This window comes from Panthera tigris, chromosome A2 (genome assembly GCF_018350195.1).
Source record: "Panthera tigris isolate Pti1 chromosome A2, P.tigris_Pti1_mat1.1, whole genome shotgun sequence".
Classification (NCBI taxonomy): Eukaryota; Metazoa; Chordata; class Mammalia; order Carnivora; family Felidae; genus Panthera; species Panthera tigris.
Window position 1 is genome coordinate 73,381,132 of NC_056661.1, and position 19,024 is coordinate 73,400,155.

The 19,024-nt window shown below is 37.3% G+C and overlaps 1 protein-coding gene and 1 long non-coding RNA gene across 4 annotated transcripts in view; one reads left to right on the forward strand and one right to left on the reverse strand.

Moving 5' to 3' along the window:
- LOC122233003 overlaps positions 1 to 12,410 on the forward strand; it is a 31,845-nt gene extending 19,435 nt beyond the window's left edge. For both annotated transcript variants that reach the window (XR_006210397.1, XR_006210398.1), the window contains 2 exons: positions 8,365 to 8,489; positions 12,243 to 12,410. This is a non-coding gene — a long non-coding RNA (uncharacterized LOC122233003). The remainder of the gene's footprint in view (positions 1 to 8,364; positions 8,490 to 12,242) is intronic.
- The window catches only part of CDK13 (cyclin dependent kinase 13), a 122,149-nt gene that overhangs the window by 53,473 nt on the left and 49,652 nt on the right, over positions 1 to 19,024 (reverse strand). The gene's annotated exons all lie outside the window — the stretch shown is intronic.

Here is a 19,024-nt window from a genome sequence, read left to right on the forward strand (position 1 = left end):
ATTTCTCTCAAAAACATTTTAAAGACAGTAAAGGAATATATGAACAACTCTGCCCACAAATTTAATAATATAGATGAAATGAATCAATGCCTTGGAAGACACAATGTACCAAAACTCACAAAAGGAAAAATAATAGGCCTATATCTATTAAAGAAAATGAACTAATAATTAATAACTTTCCAAGACCAAAAGCATCAGGCCCAGATGGGCTTACTGGTGCATTTTACCAAAAATTTTAAGAAGGACATTATATCAATTCTCTACAATCTCTTCCAGAAAATATAGGGAGACAGACTACTTCCTAACTCATTTTATAAGGCCAGCATTACTCTAATACCAAAACTAAAGTCACCACAAGAAAGAAAAACTACAGCCAACATCTCTCATGAACACATATGTAAGAATCCTCACCAAATATAAGCAAATCAAATCCAACAATGTATATATAAAAAATATACACCATGACCAAGTGGGATTTAGTTCAGGTATGAAAACCAGGTTCATCATTCAACAATTAGTCAGTGTAACCCATGACATCAAGGCTAACAACAACAAAAAAAATTATCTGATCATAGCAACAGATGTAGGAAAAAGCATCTGACAAAATCCAGCACTCATTCATGATTAAACAAAACAAAACAAACAAAACAAAACTCAGTAAACTTCCTCTACAAAAGTTTCTACAAAAACCTGCAGCTTACATCATTCTTAAATGGTGAGAGATCTCCCACTGATAGCAAGAATAAACCACGGATATCCCCTCTTACCACTTCTACTCATCGTACTGTAAGACCTAATTAATGCAGTGAGACAAGAAAAAGAAATAAACGGCATTATTAGAAAGAAAAAATAAAATGTGCATTATTGTCTGTGTAGAAAATCCCAAAGAATACCAAAAAAAGTCGGGCAACTAATAAGCAATTGTAACAAGGTTGCAAGATACAAAATTGATGTACAAAGTTAACTGCTTTCTTATATACCAGCAGTGAACAACTGAATTCGAAATTAAAAACATTATACTATTCACGTTAAGAACAAAAATAATTAAATATTTAAGTTATAAATCTAACAAAATATGTACCAGAAAAACTACAAACCCTGATGAAAAAGCAAAAATCTAAATCAATGGAGACAGTCCATGTACATGGAGTGAAGACATAATATTGTAAAGATATTTCTTCCCAACCAGATCTATGCATTTATTGCAATCCTAATCAAAACCCTAACAAGTTATTTTATGAATATTGGCAAAATGATTCTAAAGTTCATACAGAGAGGCAAAATTCCTAGAAGAGCAACACAGTAGAAGAAGAATCAAGTTAGAGGACTAACACTATCTAACCTCACTTACTATAAGCTACAATACTCAATACAATGTGGTATTTGCAAAAGAATAGGCAAGTAGACCAATGGAACGGAATAGCAGAATAGCCCAGAAATAGATCCTTAAAAAACAGTCAACTGATCTTCAGCAACAGAGCAAAGGCACCTCAATAGTGAAAGGACAGTCTTCAACAAATGCTGCTGGAATAAATAGGCACTGGCATGCATGCCAAAAAAGAAAAAAAAGAAAGAAAACCCACAAAAAACAACTGAAAGAATCTAGATACAGATACTACATGCTTCACAAAAATTAACTTAAAATGGATCATAGACCTAAGGGTAAAATGTAAAACTATAAAGCTCCTAGAAGATAACACAGGAGAATATCCAGGGGACCCTGAGTTTGACAAAGGCTTTTTGGATGCACCACCAAATTTACAATCTGTGAAAGAAGAAATGGTGTTAAGGAAAAAGAGTTGGACTTCACTAAAATTAAAAACTTCAGCTCTGTGGAAGACCCCCTTAGAAGAATGAAAAGGCAAGCCACAGACTGGAAGAAAATCTTAATAAATGTATCTGAGAAAGGACTGGTATACAGCCATGTACAAAAAATTGTTTAATTCAACATTAAGAAAACAAACAGCCCAATTAAAACATGGGCACAAGATCTGAACAGATACCTCACCAAGGAGAAAAAAAAACCAAAAAACCCCACATACAGGTGGCACATAAGCATATGGAAAGATTCTCAACATCATACTTCATTAAAGAAGAGCAAACTGAGGGCCACCTGGGTGGCTCAGGTATGATTTTGAGGTTTGTGAGTTCAAGCCACATGGGGCTCCCTGCTGTCAGCCTGTCAGCACAGAGCCCACCTTCAGATGCGCTGTCCTCCTCTCTCTGCCCCTCACCCACTTGTGCTTTCCCCCAAAATAAATAAATATAAAAAAGAATGGCAAACTGAAACAACAATGGGATACCATACACACCTACTAGAATGACAAAAATCCAAAACATTGACAACACCAAATGCTGGTGAGGCTATGAAACAGCAGACCTCTCATCATTTATTACTTAATGGAAACACAAAATGGTAAAGTCACTTCTGAAGACCGTTTGAAAGTTTCTCAGAAAACCAAATACATTCTTCCTATATGACCCAGTACTCATGCCCCTTGGTATTTAGCCAAAGAAGCTACAAACATATATCCAAACAGAAACCTGCATGTGAATGTTTACAGCAGCTTTATTCAAACCCAAGCATCCAAACCCAATAATCCAAACCCAGCATGTCCTTCAGTAGGTGAATGGATAAATGGGGTACATCGAGCCAGTGGAATATTAATTAGCACTAACAAGAAATGATGCATGAAAACCATGGAAATCCATGGAGCAAACTTAAGTGTATTATTTAAGTGAAAGGAACCAATCTGAAAAGGCTACATACTGTTATTTTTCCAATTATAATGACATTCTGGAAAATGTAAAACTAGGGAGATAGTAAGAAACAAACAGTATTTGCCAAAGAATTTAAATGTGGATATGAACAGGTGAATACAGGGGATTTTTAAGACAGTGTAAATACTCTGTCAGATTCTCTGTGTCTGGGGGACTTTCTGTGCCCCTGTCTCTCTTTCTCTGTGTTCCTATCAGTTTCTCTCAAACTCTACCAAACTGTTGGATTCTCTGTCTCTCTCTGCTTGACTGTCTCTCTGACTCTCTCTCTCTCTCTCTCTCAACATATAGATTTAAATATATATTTCTAGGGGCACTTGGGTGGCTCAGTCGATTAAGCATCAGACTCATGATTTTGAGTCAGCTCATGATCTCACAGTTTGTGAGATTGAGCCCCACGACAGGCTCTGTGCTGCCAGCACGGAGCCTACTTGGGATTCTCTCCCTTCCTTCTCCCTCCCTTGCATGTGCTCTCTCTCAAAATAAATAAACTTAAAAAATATACATTTCTATTATTTCTATTTCTATTTCTATTTCCATTCCAAGACACAAAGGTCTTGAAAGATATATAACAGGCTGTTAACCCTGGATTCGGAAAAAAGTATCAAGAAAAAACCAGGAAATTAATTTTTTTCTTTATATATATTTGCATTATTTCAAAGATTATGATAAACTAATTTTTACTTTTATACTCATTACAGAGGAACTCTTTCAAAAGAACATTAAAATAATAAAGAATTTATAGTTAAAAGTCCTTAAGATACAAGAGATTTTAAATTCAGTAAAAACTGATCACAATAAGCTCTACACTCACAGGCAAAAGCAGTAAAATGCAAAACGGAGAACAAATAAATTGGGGGGAATAAATTACGTGTTACTTGCATTTCTGATTCCCTTCACTGAATAGACATTTGAATCATTACTGTTCATTGTAATTAGGCTGAGTCCTTAAATGTCAGCCCCACCAGAAGGTCAGGAACAACCCTTTATAAGGGGTAAAGTCAAGCATTTGAGGCCTAGGAATCACAACTTAACCTGAATTATATTTGGTGGAAACCCTCCAGTCAATCCCAGAACAATCCTGTGCTACTAGGACATTCTAAAACCACAGGATATTTTAAGATAGACCTCCCTAATCCACACCTACAAGAGTCAAAGTATACTGACCTGAACAAAAAAGTTGATTTATCAATCTCCTAAACATTCTTTGTTTTGGGTATAGAGTGAAACGGAGTTTTCAAAATCCTACACCAAGAGTCTAGTCTCCTCTACATCTCAGTGCTGGCCTTAAACTAAGAACCTATACTGTCACAAGGTGGCTGCTGCAACAACAGTTCCTTCTTGCTCTCAAGCTTACACCGCACAGGTGAGACAACCTCACTCTATGCATGAAATCTTGGAATAAATCTCAACCTCATACACAAGAAGACCTTACTCTAACTGGCCAGTGATGTGCCCCTAAGGCGCTGCAAGTGGAGTGAGCTCTACTGCTAGACCAACCGAGAATAGATAAAAGGTGGATCCTCAAAAACAAAAAGTCCACAGCTGTTACAGGAAGTATATAGGAAATGGGGTAAATGGGCAGTAGGAGACTCCAAAACACATCAAATACAATTATCAACATCAAAGTAGAGCCACTATCAAGCTATATTCTAGGACTATGCTCTCCATTCACAACGCATGAGTCACAATTGCCTTTGAAGCACCTGAAATGTGGCTAGACCCAATGAGATGAGATGTGCTATAGATTTTGAAGACTTAGTACAAAAACATGTAAAACATCTCAATAATTTTTAAATAATCATTACATGTTATAATTACGATTATATTTTGGGGTATTTTAAATAATATAAAATATTATTAAAAATAATTGGCAAGGATGGGACGCCCAGGTGGCTCAGTAATTAAGCGTCTAACTTTGGCCTAGGTCATGATCTCATGGTTAATGAGTTCAAACCCCGCATTGGGCTCTGTGCTGACAACTCAGAGCCTAGAGCCTGGAGCCTGGAGCCTGGAGCCTGCTTCAGATTCTGTGTCTCCCTCTCTCTCTGCCCCTCCCCTGCTTGCACTCTCCCTCACATTAAAAAAAAAAGATCATGATTAGCAAAGAGAAAATATTTTATTATATTATTAAAAACATGGCAAAAAGGTAGGGAAGGGGAGGAATACATCCAAAAAATGAACAATAAATTCACTAGCACACTGACTTATGTGAAAATCAACTGTCCACTTAGTACTAATTCAAATATAGTATTTCACCCATGACCAAAATATATGGAAAGGTAAACTCACGCCTAACATAATTTATAAAAATGTGGTGTTTTAATGTTTATTTATTTATTTTGAGAGAGAGTGAGAGTGCAAGTGGTGGAGGGGCAGAGAGGGAGAATCCCAAGCAGGCTCTACACTCAGCACGGAGCCTGACACGGGGCTCAATCTCACAAAACATGAGATCATGACCTGAGCCAAAGATGTCTTTTTTTTTTTTTTATTGTTATTTATTTTTGAGAGAGAAAGAGAGTGAGCACAAGTGAGGGAGGGGCAGAGAGAGAGGGAGACACAGAATCTGAAGCAGGCTCCAAGCCCTGTGCTGTTGAACCCATGAACTGTGAGGTCATGTGAGCCGAAGTTGGATGCTTAACCGACTGAGCCACTCAGGCGCCCCAAAAGAAACAGATTTCTTAAATAAATAGACCAACCACTCTGTTGGAGATTGCCTTATTTTTGAACATGGAAGGTTACCATGCTGTTAACTAATTACCATAATAAACAATGCAAACAGAAAAAGCATTCTAGGGTGCCTGGGTGGCTCAGCTGGTTATCCAACTCTTGGTTTCAGCTCAGGTCATGATCTCACAGCTTCATGGGTTCGAGCCTCACATTAGGCTCTGCGCTGGCAGAACAGAGCCTCCATGAAGGATTCTCTTGGTCTCTCTCTCTGCCCCTCTCCCAATTGTGCTGTCTCTGTCTCAAAATAAATTAAAAAATCAAAAAAAATTAAAAAAAAGAAAAGAATGTGAAAGACCAATCTACTTTCAACTAGCCATTCTAAAAATCATCTAGTATATTAAGCCTAGATCCTGCCTGTTCAAGGCAAATACAGTAATACTGGAAGCAAACACAAGGTATAGGAATGGTGAATTTGAACCCAAAATTACAAGTTTCCACTTGTAAATTCTAATTTATATTATTTTTGAGATCACATATGTTTTGTAAATGTATCAATTATTTCAGAATTTTACCTTTGTGAGACATTTTTCAATAGAACAGTCAACAGAAGTATATGGCTTATAAGTACAGATATGACTAAGAGCTGCTGACATCAAGAGCCTAATAAGGTAGCACTGCAGATATTAAGTAAATAAAAATACTATAGTGCTGTAACTGACAAGCTTAAAATGCAGTGGTATCCTGATTAGGGAATTGAGAAGAAACATTTTTTTTTTTTTAATTTTTTTTTCAACGTTTTTTATTTATTTTTGGGACAGAGAGAGACAGAGCATGAACGGGGGAGGGGCAGAGAGAGAGGGAGACACAGAATCGGAAACAGGCTCCAGGCTCCGAGCCATCAGCCCAGAGCCTGACGCGGGGCTCGAACTCACAGACCGCGAGATCGTGACCTGGCTGAAGTCGGACGCTTAACCGACTGCGCCACCCAGGCGCCCCGAGAAGAAACATTTTAACCTGGCTTTAAAATCAGGGCTAGGAGCAAGCAGGCTGACAGGGGCAAGGAGTATGCTCAGTTTGAGAAACCCTTGTGAAATGTCAATATGGAGACATCTAGTGAACAGTTGTAACTGTACAGAGCTCAGGTCTAGAAAATTTTTACAAGGTAACAGAATAGAGCCAATGATGGTAATAGCCTTAGCCAATGAGAGTATTTGAGAATTAAGAGAAGACCACCAAGGACTTAACACCAACATTTAAGTATCAGGCAAAGAAGGGGCCAATGATCAAGGCCATGAAGCCACAGTCAGAGAAGAAGAAAACAAATCTGACAAGAGCTTTTTCAGAAAAGGCAAGAAGACATTTAAGAAACAAGTCAACAGTAAATACTGCCCATATAAAGAAAAACTGAAAAATTACCACTGGTTTGGCAAGAGATCATTAATGACGTTATCTTAATAAAGTAGTAGGAAAATTCAGATGAATGTGTGATTGAAAAAGTGAGAAATACAGACAGCAATTGTTCATTACTCTTTCCAAATGTCTGGCAACAATGGAAAGGAACAAGAGTAATGGAGTCATAAGTAGACGCAAATCAGAGAAAGATTTTTGTTTCGTTCAAGACAGAAGAGATTTGAGTAGGTTTAGTCCTGAAAGTAAGGAGCCAGAAAAGAGGGAAGAGGACGAAATACAGAAGAGATAACACAAAACCAAGATCCTAGGAACAAGAAGGAATCAGCCTTAAGCAGGAAGAAACATTACTTCAAAGAGCAAAATGGGTACAGAGTGAGGTGAGTGCATGGAAAGTCAGAAGTAGAGGCAGAGAATTCTCACCCTGTAAAAACAAAGTATAAGCTGCATTACAACTCTTTTTTCTCAAATTCAACATCAGAAATAATCAAGGAAGGAAAGTTAATGGACATGCTTTAACAGTTCTCACTGTAAAACTAAGGACTGCCAAAACTGCATTGTCTTTACTTAAGAAAACAAGGAAAAGAATCATAGTCTCAAAATTTGGAATGTATACATTTTTAAGACATTTATATAAATTCAAAAACATTTCTGCCTGAAATCTGCAAGGAAAGAAAAAGAAAGTAAAAACATTTCTTCTTGTAGTCGTCTTTGCCTTTAATCCGTAATTGCTAGAAAACATGATGCTACATTAACCACTTAACGTCAGCATCCCAAACCATACAGTATCACTGAGGATGGATGGGGACATTCCTAAACTCTCCTTTGACTCTGTATTCTGTCCAAGTTGGAGGAGAAAAAAGCAACTTCATTTCCCTATTCCCTTAAATCCTCCCCAGCCCAACCCCAATCCTCAGGTCTTACAATAGAATATCCAAGACAGCCAGTCTTATTCAATTAGAATGTTAAGCACCAAAAGGTAGAAAACTTGTCTATCAAATGTACTGCCTATACCTAGCACCTAGAACAATGTAAAGCATATAACAAGTACTCAACAAATACTTGTTAATTTCTTCGAAAAGTATCCAGACAATTTTATTTCGGCATTCAGTAAATACATTACCCAGAGTCACTTTCTCATCTCTGCATTTCCCACAGGCCAAAGAGGAAAATGTGTCTGGGGAAAAGGGTTTGGGTGTTAAGTACTGGCAGAGAAGGAAGAAAGCTATCCTCCTCTGCTTCTCATTGGTATTAGCGGCAGAAAACTTAACAACAGATATATGCACATTATACGAAGTTGTGACCAAGAGTGGCGGTCAGTAGCAAAAAGAGAAACAGATCAATTCCTGAAATGGCAGAAAGAGAGAGGTTTGATGACTGTGTCTGCCTGAAACCAAATACCTCAAATCCAGAGATTTTTCTATCACAAAAAAAAGCCCAAAAGCTTCCAATTCTGAAAACCTGAGAGCTCCTGGCTTGTCACCTGAAGGTCTCCATTTCTCATTTCAGGCCTCCAAGGTCACTACCAGTGACAGTGAGTGGAGTTAGGAAACGTGCTCCCACCATGTGAAAGGTGAGCAGAAAAGAGGAGAAATCCATTGAATGCCACCACAGCTGAGAATGGCAGGAAACAGGTGTGTACTTGGCCTTAATATTTGTATTTCTAATGCATTTTCCCACAAAAATACTGTGATACATCAAAGTCAGATTTTCTACATCCTATTAAAATCAAACAAACTGAAATGTCCACTTGAAAAAGAGTATTTCTAGTCACTATTTTTCATATACCAGGTATTATGTGTATTTAAGAGTGGTTCTGATGTTTTTACATCTCATTTCCTTCTCTATTCCTCACAGATTTTTTATGAGGATTAAACGAGTTAATATTTTAACTTGTTTTATTTTTTATTTTTTTAAATTTACATCCAAATTAGTTAGCATATAATGCAACAATGATTTCTGGAGTAGATTCTTTAGTGTCCTTTACCCATTTAGCCCATCCCCCCCACCCGCAACCCCTCCAACAACCTTCAGTTTGTTCTCCATATTTATGAGTCTCTTCTATTTTGTCCCCCTCCCGGTTTTTATATTTTTGTTTCCCTTCCCTTATGTCCATCTGTTTTGTCTCTTAGAGTCCTCACATGAGTGAAGTCATATGATGTTTGTCTTTTTCTGATTAATTTCACTTAGCATAATACCCTCCAGTTCTACCCACGTGGTTGCAAATGCAAGATTTCATTCTTTTTGATTGCCGAGTAATACTCCATTGTATATATATACCACATCTTCTTTATCCATTCATCCATTGATGGACATTTGGGCTCTTTCCATACTTTGGCTATGGTTGATAGTGATGCTATAGACATGGGGGTGAATGTGTCCCTTCGAAACAGCACACCTGTATCCCTTGGATAAATGCCTAGTAGTGCAATTGCTGGATCATAGGGTAGTTCTATTTATGTTTTTTTGAGGAACCTCCATACTGTTTTTCCAGAGTGGCTGCACCACCCTGCATTCCCACCAACAATGCAAAAGAGATCCTCTTTCTCTGCATCCTCGCCAACACCTGTTGCTGCCTGAGTTGTTAATTTTAGCCATTCTGACAGGTGTGAGGTGGTATCTCATTGTGGTTTTGATCTGTATTTCCCTGATGATGAGTGATGTGGAGCATTTTTTCATGCATCGGTTGGCCATCTGGAGGTCTTCTTTGAAGAAGTGTCTATTCATGTCTTTTGCCCATTTCTTCACTGGCTTATTTGTTTTTTGGGTGTTGAGTTTGGTTAAGTTCTTTATAGATTTTGGATACTAACCCTTTACCTGATATGTCATTTACAAATATCTTCTTCCATTCTGTCAGTTGCCTTTTTAGTTTTGCTGATTATTTCCTTTGCTGTGCAGAACCTTTTTATTTTGATGAGGTCCCAGTAGTTCATTTTTGCTTTTGTTTCCCTTGCCTCCAGACATGGTTTGAGTAAGAAGTTGCTGCGACCAAGATCAAAGAGGTTTTTCTCCTCAAGGATTTTGATGGCTTCCTGTCTTACATTGAGGTCTTTCATCCATTTTGAGTTTATTTTTATGTATGGTGTGTGGTCCAGGTTCATTTTTCTGCATGTTGCTGTCCGGTTTTCCCAGCACCACTTGCTGAAGAGACTGTCTTCATTCCATTGGATATTCTTTCCTGCTTTGTCAAAGATTAGTTGGCCATACGTTTGTGGGTCCATTTCTGGGTTCTCTATTTTGTTCTGTCTTGATGATTACAGCTTTGTAGTATAGTTTGAAGTGTGGGATTGTGATGCCTCCTGCTTTGGTTTTCTTTTTCAAGATTGCTTTGGCTATTCGGGGTCTTTTCTGGTTCCATACAAATTTTAGGATTATTTGTTCTAGCTCTGTGAGGAATGCTGTTGTAATTTTCATGTGGATTGCATTGAATATGTAGATTGCTTTGGGTAGTACTGACATTTTAACAATATTTGTTCTTCCTATCCAGGAGCATGGAATCTTTTTCCATTATTTTGTGTCTTCTTCAATTACTTTCATAAGCTTTCTATAAGTTTTGAGTTAATATTTGTAAATTGCTCAGGAAAGTGCCTGGCCCACAGCAAGCATTATTTTTTTTTAATTAAATAAAACACTACTTCATTTTTCAAATTTGTTAAATTAATTCTCTCATTAATTTCTAATTAATTTTCAAAAAAGTATTTTTGGCTCTACTTTTTTTTGCTTTTTTTTGGCTTTACTTTTTTAGTGGGGTTTTCAAAATTCATTTTTTGATCACTTCAAAATGAATTATCCAGAATTCACAGTCAAAATTATCATTTCAAAAGACTAGCACATCAACTGCTCTTTGGGAACTTCAGATTAATTTATAACTTCATAATTTGTAACTTTTCAGTATGTTTAAAGTAACCTTATCTTCCAAAGTTGTCCTGTTTTTTAAAAATTTTACCTAAAGGGGAGCCCGGGTGGTTCAGTTTCCTGCTTGAGATTCTCTCTGCCTCTCTCTCTGCCCCTCTTCTGCTCACGCAAAATAAATAAACTTAAAAAGAAAAAAAAAAAACCTTTAAAAAAATTAAAACTTTATCTACAACCTATTTTACCCACAGCCATATTGTCACTCCCTTAAAAGTATATTTGTTACGTTTCAGCAATTTTTTTTCATTTATTTATTTCTGAGAGAGAGAGCACAAGTGGGGAGGGTGAGAGAGAGGAGGAGACAGAATCCGAAGCAGGCTCCAGGCTCTGAGCTGTCAGCACAGAGCCCGACGCGAGGCTCGAACTCACAAACTGTGAGATCATGACCTGAGCCAAAGTTGGATGGCTAACCAACTCAGCCACCCAGGATCCCCATGTTTAAGCAATTTTTATTTACCTTAATCATGTACCTTTATTTACACTTAATCATGAGTGCTCCATTAAACTGCCATCATTTAATGCAGCTTCTGCTGTAAGAGTTGGATGTACGGTGAGAAGTCTATGCAACCTCAATTACATTCTGGGACAAATACAATCACGTAACATTTTAGGGACAGCTGATGCCAGTCCAGTCTTTCTTATGCAACTCAATACGTTGGGGGAGAGTGAACAGCTTTAAAATGAAGATTAATAGTGTGTAGGGAATCCAAGTTGGCCAAGTGGCTGCTGCATAAATAACATGAGATGACAGGAGAATCTGAACTTTTTAAAAGTTTACTGGTTATATTAAATCTAGAACAAACTGTAAAATTCCAATTCACTTTCAGAAAACTCAGTTAAACCCAGAAACAAAGAACAAAAAAGCCGAGAAATGCAAAACGCATTCAATTGTTACCCCAAATATCTGTGATAATGGACAAATCTTATGATTACATAACATTTGCTAGAAAATCCAATTATATGCAAAAATGACCCCAAATCCCCAAATTAAAAGTCTGGTACCTAAAAACCCAAGAGTGAAATGAACATAAGCCCTAATGAACAAGCCCAGTAATAGGAGCCAACAGTCAGGAAATAATTACTACATTAACTAAAATAAAACACTTAAAGTCAGAACGTAAAAAGACAGTATCAATGCAACTTTCCATATCCTAAAATAAAAAGTCAGTAATTCCATTGACTTCATGACTCAGTATTTTGGCTGCCAATTCCCACCTGTCCTAGGGACACAGACTAACCGAAAAAGAAAAAGTCTGCATAACCTTTACTTGCATAACACAATACGTATTTCTCAATCTTCTTTTGTAATACTGTAGCATCTTCAGATTTCATGTAAAGCCAAGAATCAGTCTCTGCCCAAGTCAGCTATCTCCCTCCCTCCCAATAAGGTCCTGAGTACTGAAAGTGGTATTTTGCTTAGTTTGTTTTCTTTTCATCATATTCTAATTACAGTACATTCTATGTTAACTTAACAGCTTAACTTAACAGATGTGCAGGCACAGAAGATTTGGGCCTACTGAGGCACTGATGAGGGGCCCTAAGAGAGAAGCCTTCATGGACTTCAGAAATGCGTGGGAAGGAGCGTCTGGGTGGCTCAGTCAAGCATCCAACGTTGGCTTAGGTCATGATGTCGCGGTTCATGAGTTTGAGCCCTGTGTAGGGCTCTGTGCTGACAGCTCAGGCCTGGAGACTGCTTTAGATTCTGTGTCTCGGCCCTCACACTCTCTCTCTCACAAAAGTAAATAAAAGGAAGGAAGGAAGGAAGGAAGGAAGGAAGGAAGGAAGGAAGGAAGGAAGGAAGGAAGGAAGGAAGGAAGGAAGGAAGAAAGAAAAGGAAAGGAAAGGAAAGGAAAGGAAAGGAAAGGAAAGGAAAGGAAAGGAAAGGAAAGGAAAGGAAAGGAAAGGAAAGGAAAGGAAAGGAAAAGAGAAGAGAAGAGAAGAGAAGAGAAGAGAAGAGGAAAGGAAAGGAAAGGAAAGGAAAGGAAAGGAAAGGAAAGGAAAGGAAAGGAAAGGAAAAAGAAAGCAAGCCATGCAAAGCCAGGCTCTCCCCTCACCAGATATGAGTAACTGCCTCTTCAAGCCATCCTACTGTGAGAATAAAACAGACACTGCAGATGGCATAACTTGAGCCTTTGATGACATCCGAAAGCCACTGAATCAATTAACCCTAAAGCCTGCCCTATCTCTGGACGACTTTTTATGCAAGCTAATACATTCCCATTATGATTTAAACCATTTCAATTGAATTTTGTTGCTCTGCTGAAATCACTCTGATAGAGTGTGATGGTTAATTTGATGTGTTACCCTGACTAGGCTACAGTGCCCAGCTGCTTGGTCAATACCAGTCCAGATGTTGTGTGAAGGTATTTTTAGATGTGATTAACACTCAAGTCAGTAGACTTTGAGGACAGATTACCTTCAATAATGTGCGTAGGCTTCATCCAACCATCTGAAGGCCTCAAGAGAAAAGACTGAGGTCCTTTTAAAGAAGAAATTCTGCCTCCAGAATGCTTTTGAACTCAAGTCTGCAACACAGACTCCTGCCAGAATTTCCAGCTTACTAGCCACTCTTAACAAATTTCAGACTTGCCAGCCTCAACAACTGTCTGACCCAATTCCTTAAAATAAATCTCTCTATATATTCATATATTCTATTGGTTTAATTTCTGAAGTAATAAACTCAATCGTTCTCCTTGAGCTTATTACACTTTAACTGAACAAAAATGTTTTTCAGTTTCAATGTGTTAATTGACAATAAACTGTACATATTTAGAAGATACAATTTAAGTAGTTTTCACATAGGTATACACCTGTGAGACTGTGTCTACAATTAACATAATGAACACATCCATCAGCCCCAAAGGTTTCCTTGTGCTCCTAGACTATATTTTTAATACAAAATATGGATTAAATTTTACCTATTCCTTTATAAACTTTTTCCAGCTCATAATATATAGAGTGAACAGTTTTCCTTATCATTGAACACAATTATAATGGCTACATAGTACTCCAAAGTAATAATACACCATAGTTCTGTTCAATCATCTTCTGATGTTAGACATATAAAGTTTTTTTTTTTTTAATGTTTATTTTTGAGATAGAGCTCAAGCAAGCAGGGGAGGGACAGAAAGAGAGGGAGACACAGAATCCGAAGCAGGCTCCATCCTGGCTCTGAGCTGTCAGCACAGAGCCCCACGCAGAGCGCCAACTCACAAGCTATGAGATCATGACCTGAGCCGAAGTCGGACGTTTAACCGACTGAGCCACCCAGGCAATTTAAGCTGTTAGACACTTAAACTAATTCTAATGTTTTGCTATTATAAGCCATACTGTGAACAACATTCTCATAGCTATATTTATATAAAGTCATGATTACTTCCTTCTATGTTTCTAAAAATAGAATTGCTGAGTTAAAGGACAATTATACTTTAAGAAATAATTATTGTAATATAATATCAACATTAAATACTTATACAACATGTAGTATGTGCCAGGTATCATACCATGCCCTTCCTCTATGAAATAAGCTGTACCAATTTTCAGTCTCAAGTATTACATGAATATACCTATGATTTCATACACTGAACAAGTTTTTTAAAAACTCCTGCTCTTCCCCAAATAAACCTCAACATAATTCCAGTCAAGTCTCCATTTTTAAGTTTTCACACTTCATGAACATCTAAATGTATAAAAATAAGATCTTTTCTTAAGGAGCACAGAGGGGGAGACCTTTATGTACCAGAAATTAAAATGTAATATAAGATTACAATAATTAAAACAATGTATGATAGCAGGACACCCAAAGGGATCTATAAAACAGGAAAGCCCAGAATATGTACAAACTTTATATATGATGAACATGACAGAACAGAGTAAGAAAGATTAAATATCCAAATGTTTTTAAAAACTCACATAGACATTTTTAAGAAACCAGAAAATAGAAATACCTAAAACCCAGCAATTGTGCTACTAGGTATTTACCCAAAGAACACAAAGATACTAATTCAAAGGGATACACAGACCCTGATGTTTGTATCTACAACAGCCAAATTATGGAAATAGGCCAAATAAATCAGTCACAGAAAGACAAACACCACAAAATTTCATTTGTATGTAAATTTTATTTATTTATTTTTTACTTTTATTTTTATTATGAAATTTATTGTCAAATTGGTTTCCATACACCACCCAGTGCTCATCCCAACAGGTGCCCTCCTCAATACCCATCACCTACCCTCCCCTCCCTCCCACCCCCCCATCAGCCCTCAGTTTGTTCTCAGTTTTTAAGAGTCTCTTATGCTTTGGCTCCCCCCCTAACCTTTTTTTTTTCTTCCCCTCCCCCATGGTCATATGTAAAATTTAAATAAGAGAAAGAAAACAAATGAGCAAAGGGGTAGGGGGAGAGGGAAACCAAAAAACAGACTATTAAACTACAGAGAACAAACTGATGGTTACCAGAGGGGAGGTGGATGGCGGGATGGGTTAAGTAGGTGATGGGGATTAAGGAGCGCACTTGTGATGAACACCCGGTGCTGTATGGTAAGTGCTGAATCACTGTATTATACACCTGACACCAGTATTACGCTGCATTAACTAATTAGAATTTAAATAAAAACTTTAAAAATATGTAAACAGAAAACATTCTTACAATTTTCTAGGGGGCTAAGCCTTCCTAAGCGTGAGACAAAAAAAAATCCTTCAAAAAAAAATCCCACAAACTGACATATGACCACATATAAATTTCAGAATAACAAAGAACACAAGAAAAACAAAGGTGAGGGCAAACAATGGAAATGGGAAAAATTATCAATGCTATGTGAAACACATAAAACATTAATATGTATTTTAATAAATCTTTCCAGTTAGTAAGCAAACATCAAACAAACGGGCAATTCACAGAAATGGCAAAAACCTGACAAATCTTTAACCTTTCATAGTTGACTGCCCTAATGCTGATGCTGCCCTAAATGGTTCTCTGCCACTTCCACCCTTCACCACCCACCTTGCCCCACTGCAGGATTTAACTGCTAAAGTTCTTCTATTAATGGCCACAGTATTCACAATGCAGATCACCGGCTTTTTAACTTCTCCCTCTACTCTCCATTTCAAACCGATACCATGGCTTCTGCAATTGGCATCTGTCTTACGTGTCTGTTGCTGAGTTTCATTCTTACGATCCCCCTTTCTCTGCCTGGGTTTGAGCTCACTTTTTAACTTCCGGTAAGGTTAACCAATCAAACACACCCTAGTCATTATGTGACAACTTTTTCACTCTTGACAACTTTTACTATTAATAATTAAAGACTACTTGTAAGCTTTCAGAAAAAAGGTTGTTGTTTTTTTTTTTTCCTAATTTCTGGGTCTGCTCTCCAAAACTTCACTGGAGGACTAAAACCATTTCTCCCAAACCTCCATCCTCTCCACCTAATTAAAACAATTACTGTATTATTGATCTATTTCTACCCTCACAATCAATAGACTACCAACCTATAATAAACACAAACTTTATTGTGTTCTTGCTGTGTGCAATATTCTAAGTGTTTCTCATGAATTATTTCATCAAATGCAACAAACCTATGAATAATGAATTATTACTCCATCTTCCAGATGAGGAAACCAGAGATGGACGAAGCTCGGATTCAAACTATGTACTCTTAATCATTACACATATTTCTCATTACTTTTACTTTATAACATCTGCCCCAAAAGAACACTATTTCTTGTTCAGCTACTCAGGAAATATTGACAAGAGAAAGGCACTTCCCCTTTCCATTCCCATCTACTTCTACCTGCCTTTCCCACAGATTCCTTTTCCCTTAAACTCCACAATCCCTTTGCCATAAATCATTTGATGGGCAACTAAACATTCTGATTTCTCTATGTTCTTTAAATTTTTTTTTTTTAATGTTTATTTTTTTTATTTTTGAGACAGGGAGAGACAGCATGAACAGGGGAGGGTCAGAGAGAGAGGGAGACACAGAATCTGAAACAGGCTCCAGGCTCTGAGCTGTCAGCACAGAGCCTGACGCGGGGCTCGAACTCGCGGACCACGAGATCATGACCTGAGCCAAAGTCGGATGCTTAACCGACTGAGCCACCCAGGCACCCCTATGTTCTTTAAATTTTTAAAGGCACCTGGCTCCTGATCTCAAGGTCTTGAGTTCAGGACCCACCTTGGGCATAGAGCTTACTTAATCAAAAAAATAAATGAAAATAAACTCTTAATTTCAACACATGATGCTAACTCTGTATCTTCTTGTGATTCAGAAAGGAGTCATTTCCAAATTAAGATTTTACGTTCTTTCCTTTAAAAGCATTATAGGCAAGGGACACCTGGGTAGCTCTGTCAGCTGAGCATCCAACTTCAGTTCAGCTCATGATCTCTGGTTTGTGAGTTCGAGCCCCACATTGGACTCACTGCTGTCAGCATGGAGCCTGCTTCGGATCCTCTGTCCCCTTCTCTCTCTGCCCATCCCCCACGCTCACACCCACATGGTCTCTCTCTCCCCCCCCCCCTTTCTCTCTCCCCCTCCCCCATGCTCTCTCAAAAGTAAACATTTAAAAGAGTAAAAGCTTTATATGCTACATTTCATTAAATGTAAATAAAACACTTTCCTATACCTTTTAACTGATTATGCAAAATTCACAATCATGAAATATTCATTTGGTTATTTTGGAACAGAATACAATCTGTTTTATAAATATTTTTCTCCTCGATTCAACTCTAACATTTACTGAGCACTAACATAAGAAACATGAGAGCAAGGAAACCAGATGTCTGGACAGTTTCTATATAAACTACTCAAAAGATGAACATTCTTACTATGTTACAAATATATTCAAAACTCAATTAAAAACACTAATACCCTAATTTTAAAAAATAGGCAAGGGACATAAATAGGTAATATATGTTAAAAAAATATATAAATGGCCTCTAAGAATGGGAAACTGTCCAATCTCCATTGTAATAAAAAATAATTATTAAAAAGACAGGATACCATTTTTTACCTATCAAATTATCAAACAAAATCATTATAAATGCTGGTCAAAATACATGACAAGCTCTGTGCTATTTTTTCTGAAAAAAGTGAGTATTTTGATTCCTTGGCATTGTATTTAATGTCAAGCACCATTTTTGATCCTAACCTACCCTTCCAGTCTCCTCTTCTAAACAAACCCACCCCATCCACCACACACACCTCTCCCTCTCAATCTACCCAGTATTTTCATCAGAACAAAGAATTCTGGGGTGCTGTTTGGATTTTGTCTTAAATAACAACTTCATTGAGATTTAATTCATATATCATACACTCACCCATTTAAAGTACACAATTCAATTGGTTTTAATGTATTCAGAGTTGTGCAACCACCACCACAATGAAATCACCTCAAAAAGAGCCTCATACCCATTAGCAGGTATTCCCCATTTTCAACACCTCCCCAAGTGTCTGACAACCACCAATCTATTTTCTGTCTTTACAGATTTGCCTATTCTGGACATTTTATATAAACAGAATTATACAATACACAGTCTTTTTACCTGGCTTCTTCCACTTATTGTTTTTAAGGTCCATTCATGTTGTAAGATGTATCTGTACTTCATCTTTTTTTTTTTTTTAAACTGTAGTAAAATGTATATAATATAAACCATTCATAACTATTTTTTAAGTGTACCGTTTAGGGGCAGCAAGTTCATTCACACTGTTGTGCAACCAATCAGCAGCACCCATTTCCAGAACTCTTTTCATCTTGCAAAAATGAAATTCTGTACCTATTGAACTGTAACTGCCCATTCTTACCCGCCTCTACTCCCTGGTAACCGCCATTTGACTTTCTGTCTCTATGGATCTGACTACCTCAGGTACTTCCTGAAAGTAAATTCATCTAGTATTTCGCTTTTGTGATGTTTATTTTACTTAGCATAATGTCCTTAAGGTCCATCCATGTTGTAGCTTGTGTCAGAATTTCCTTTTAAAGACTGAATGATATTTCATTGTATGTATATACCACATTTTGCTTGTCAATTCATCCATCCAAGAAGATTTAGATTGCTTCTGCCTTTTGGTTACTGTGAATAGTGCTATTAACAAAAGGTACAAATATCTCTTCAAGATGCTACTTTAGTTCTTATGAGTATATAACCAAAAGTGGAAATGCTGGACCATATGGTTAATTGTTTTTAACTTTTTAAGGAATCATCATATCTTCCACAGCAGTTTTACCATTATACATTCCAACTGGCAAAGGCCAAGTATTC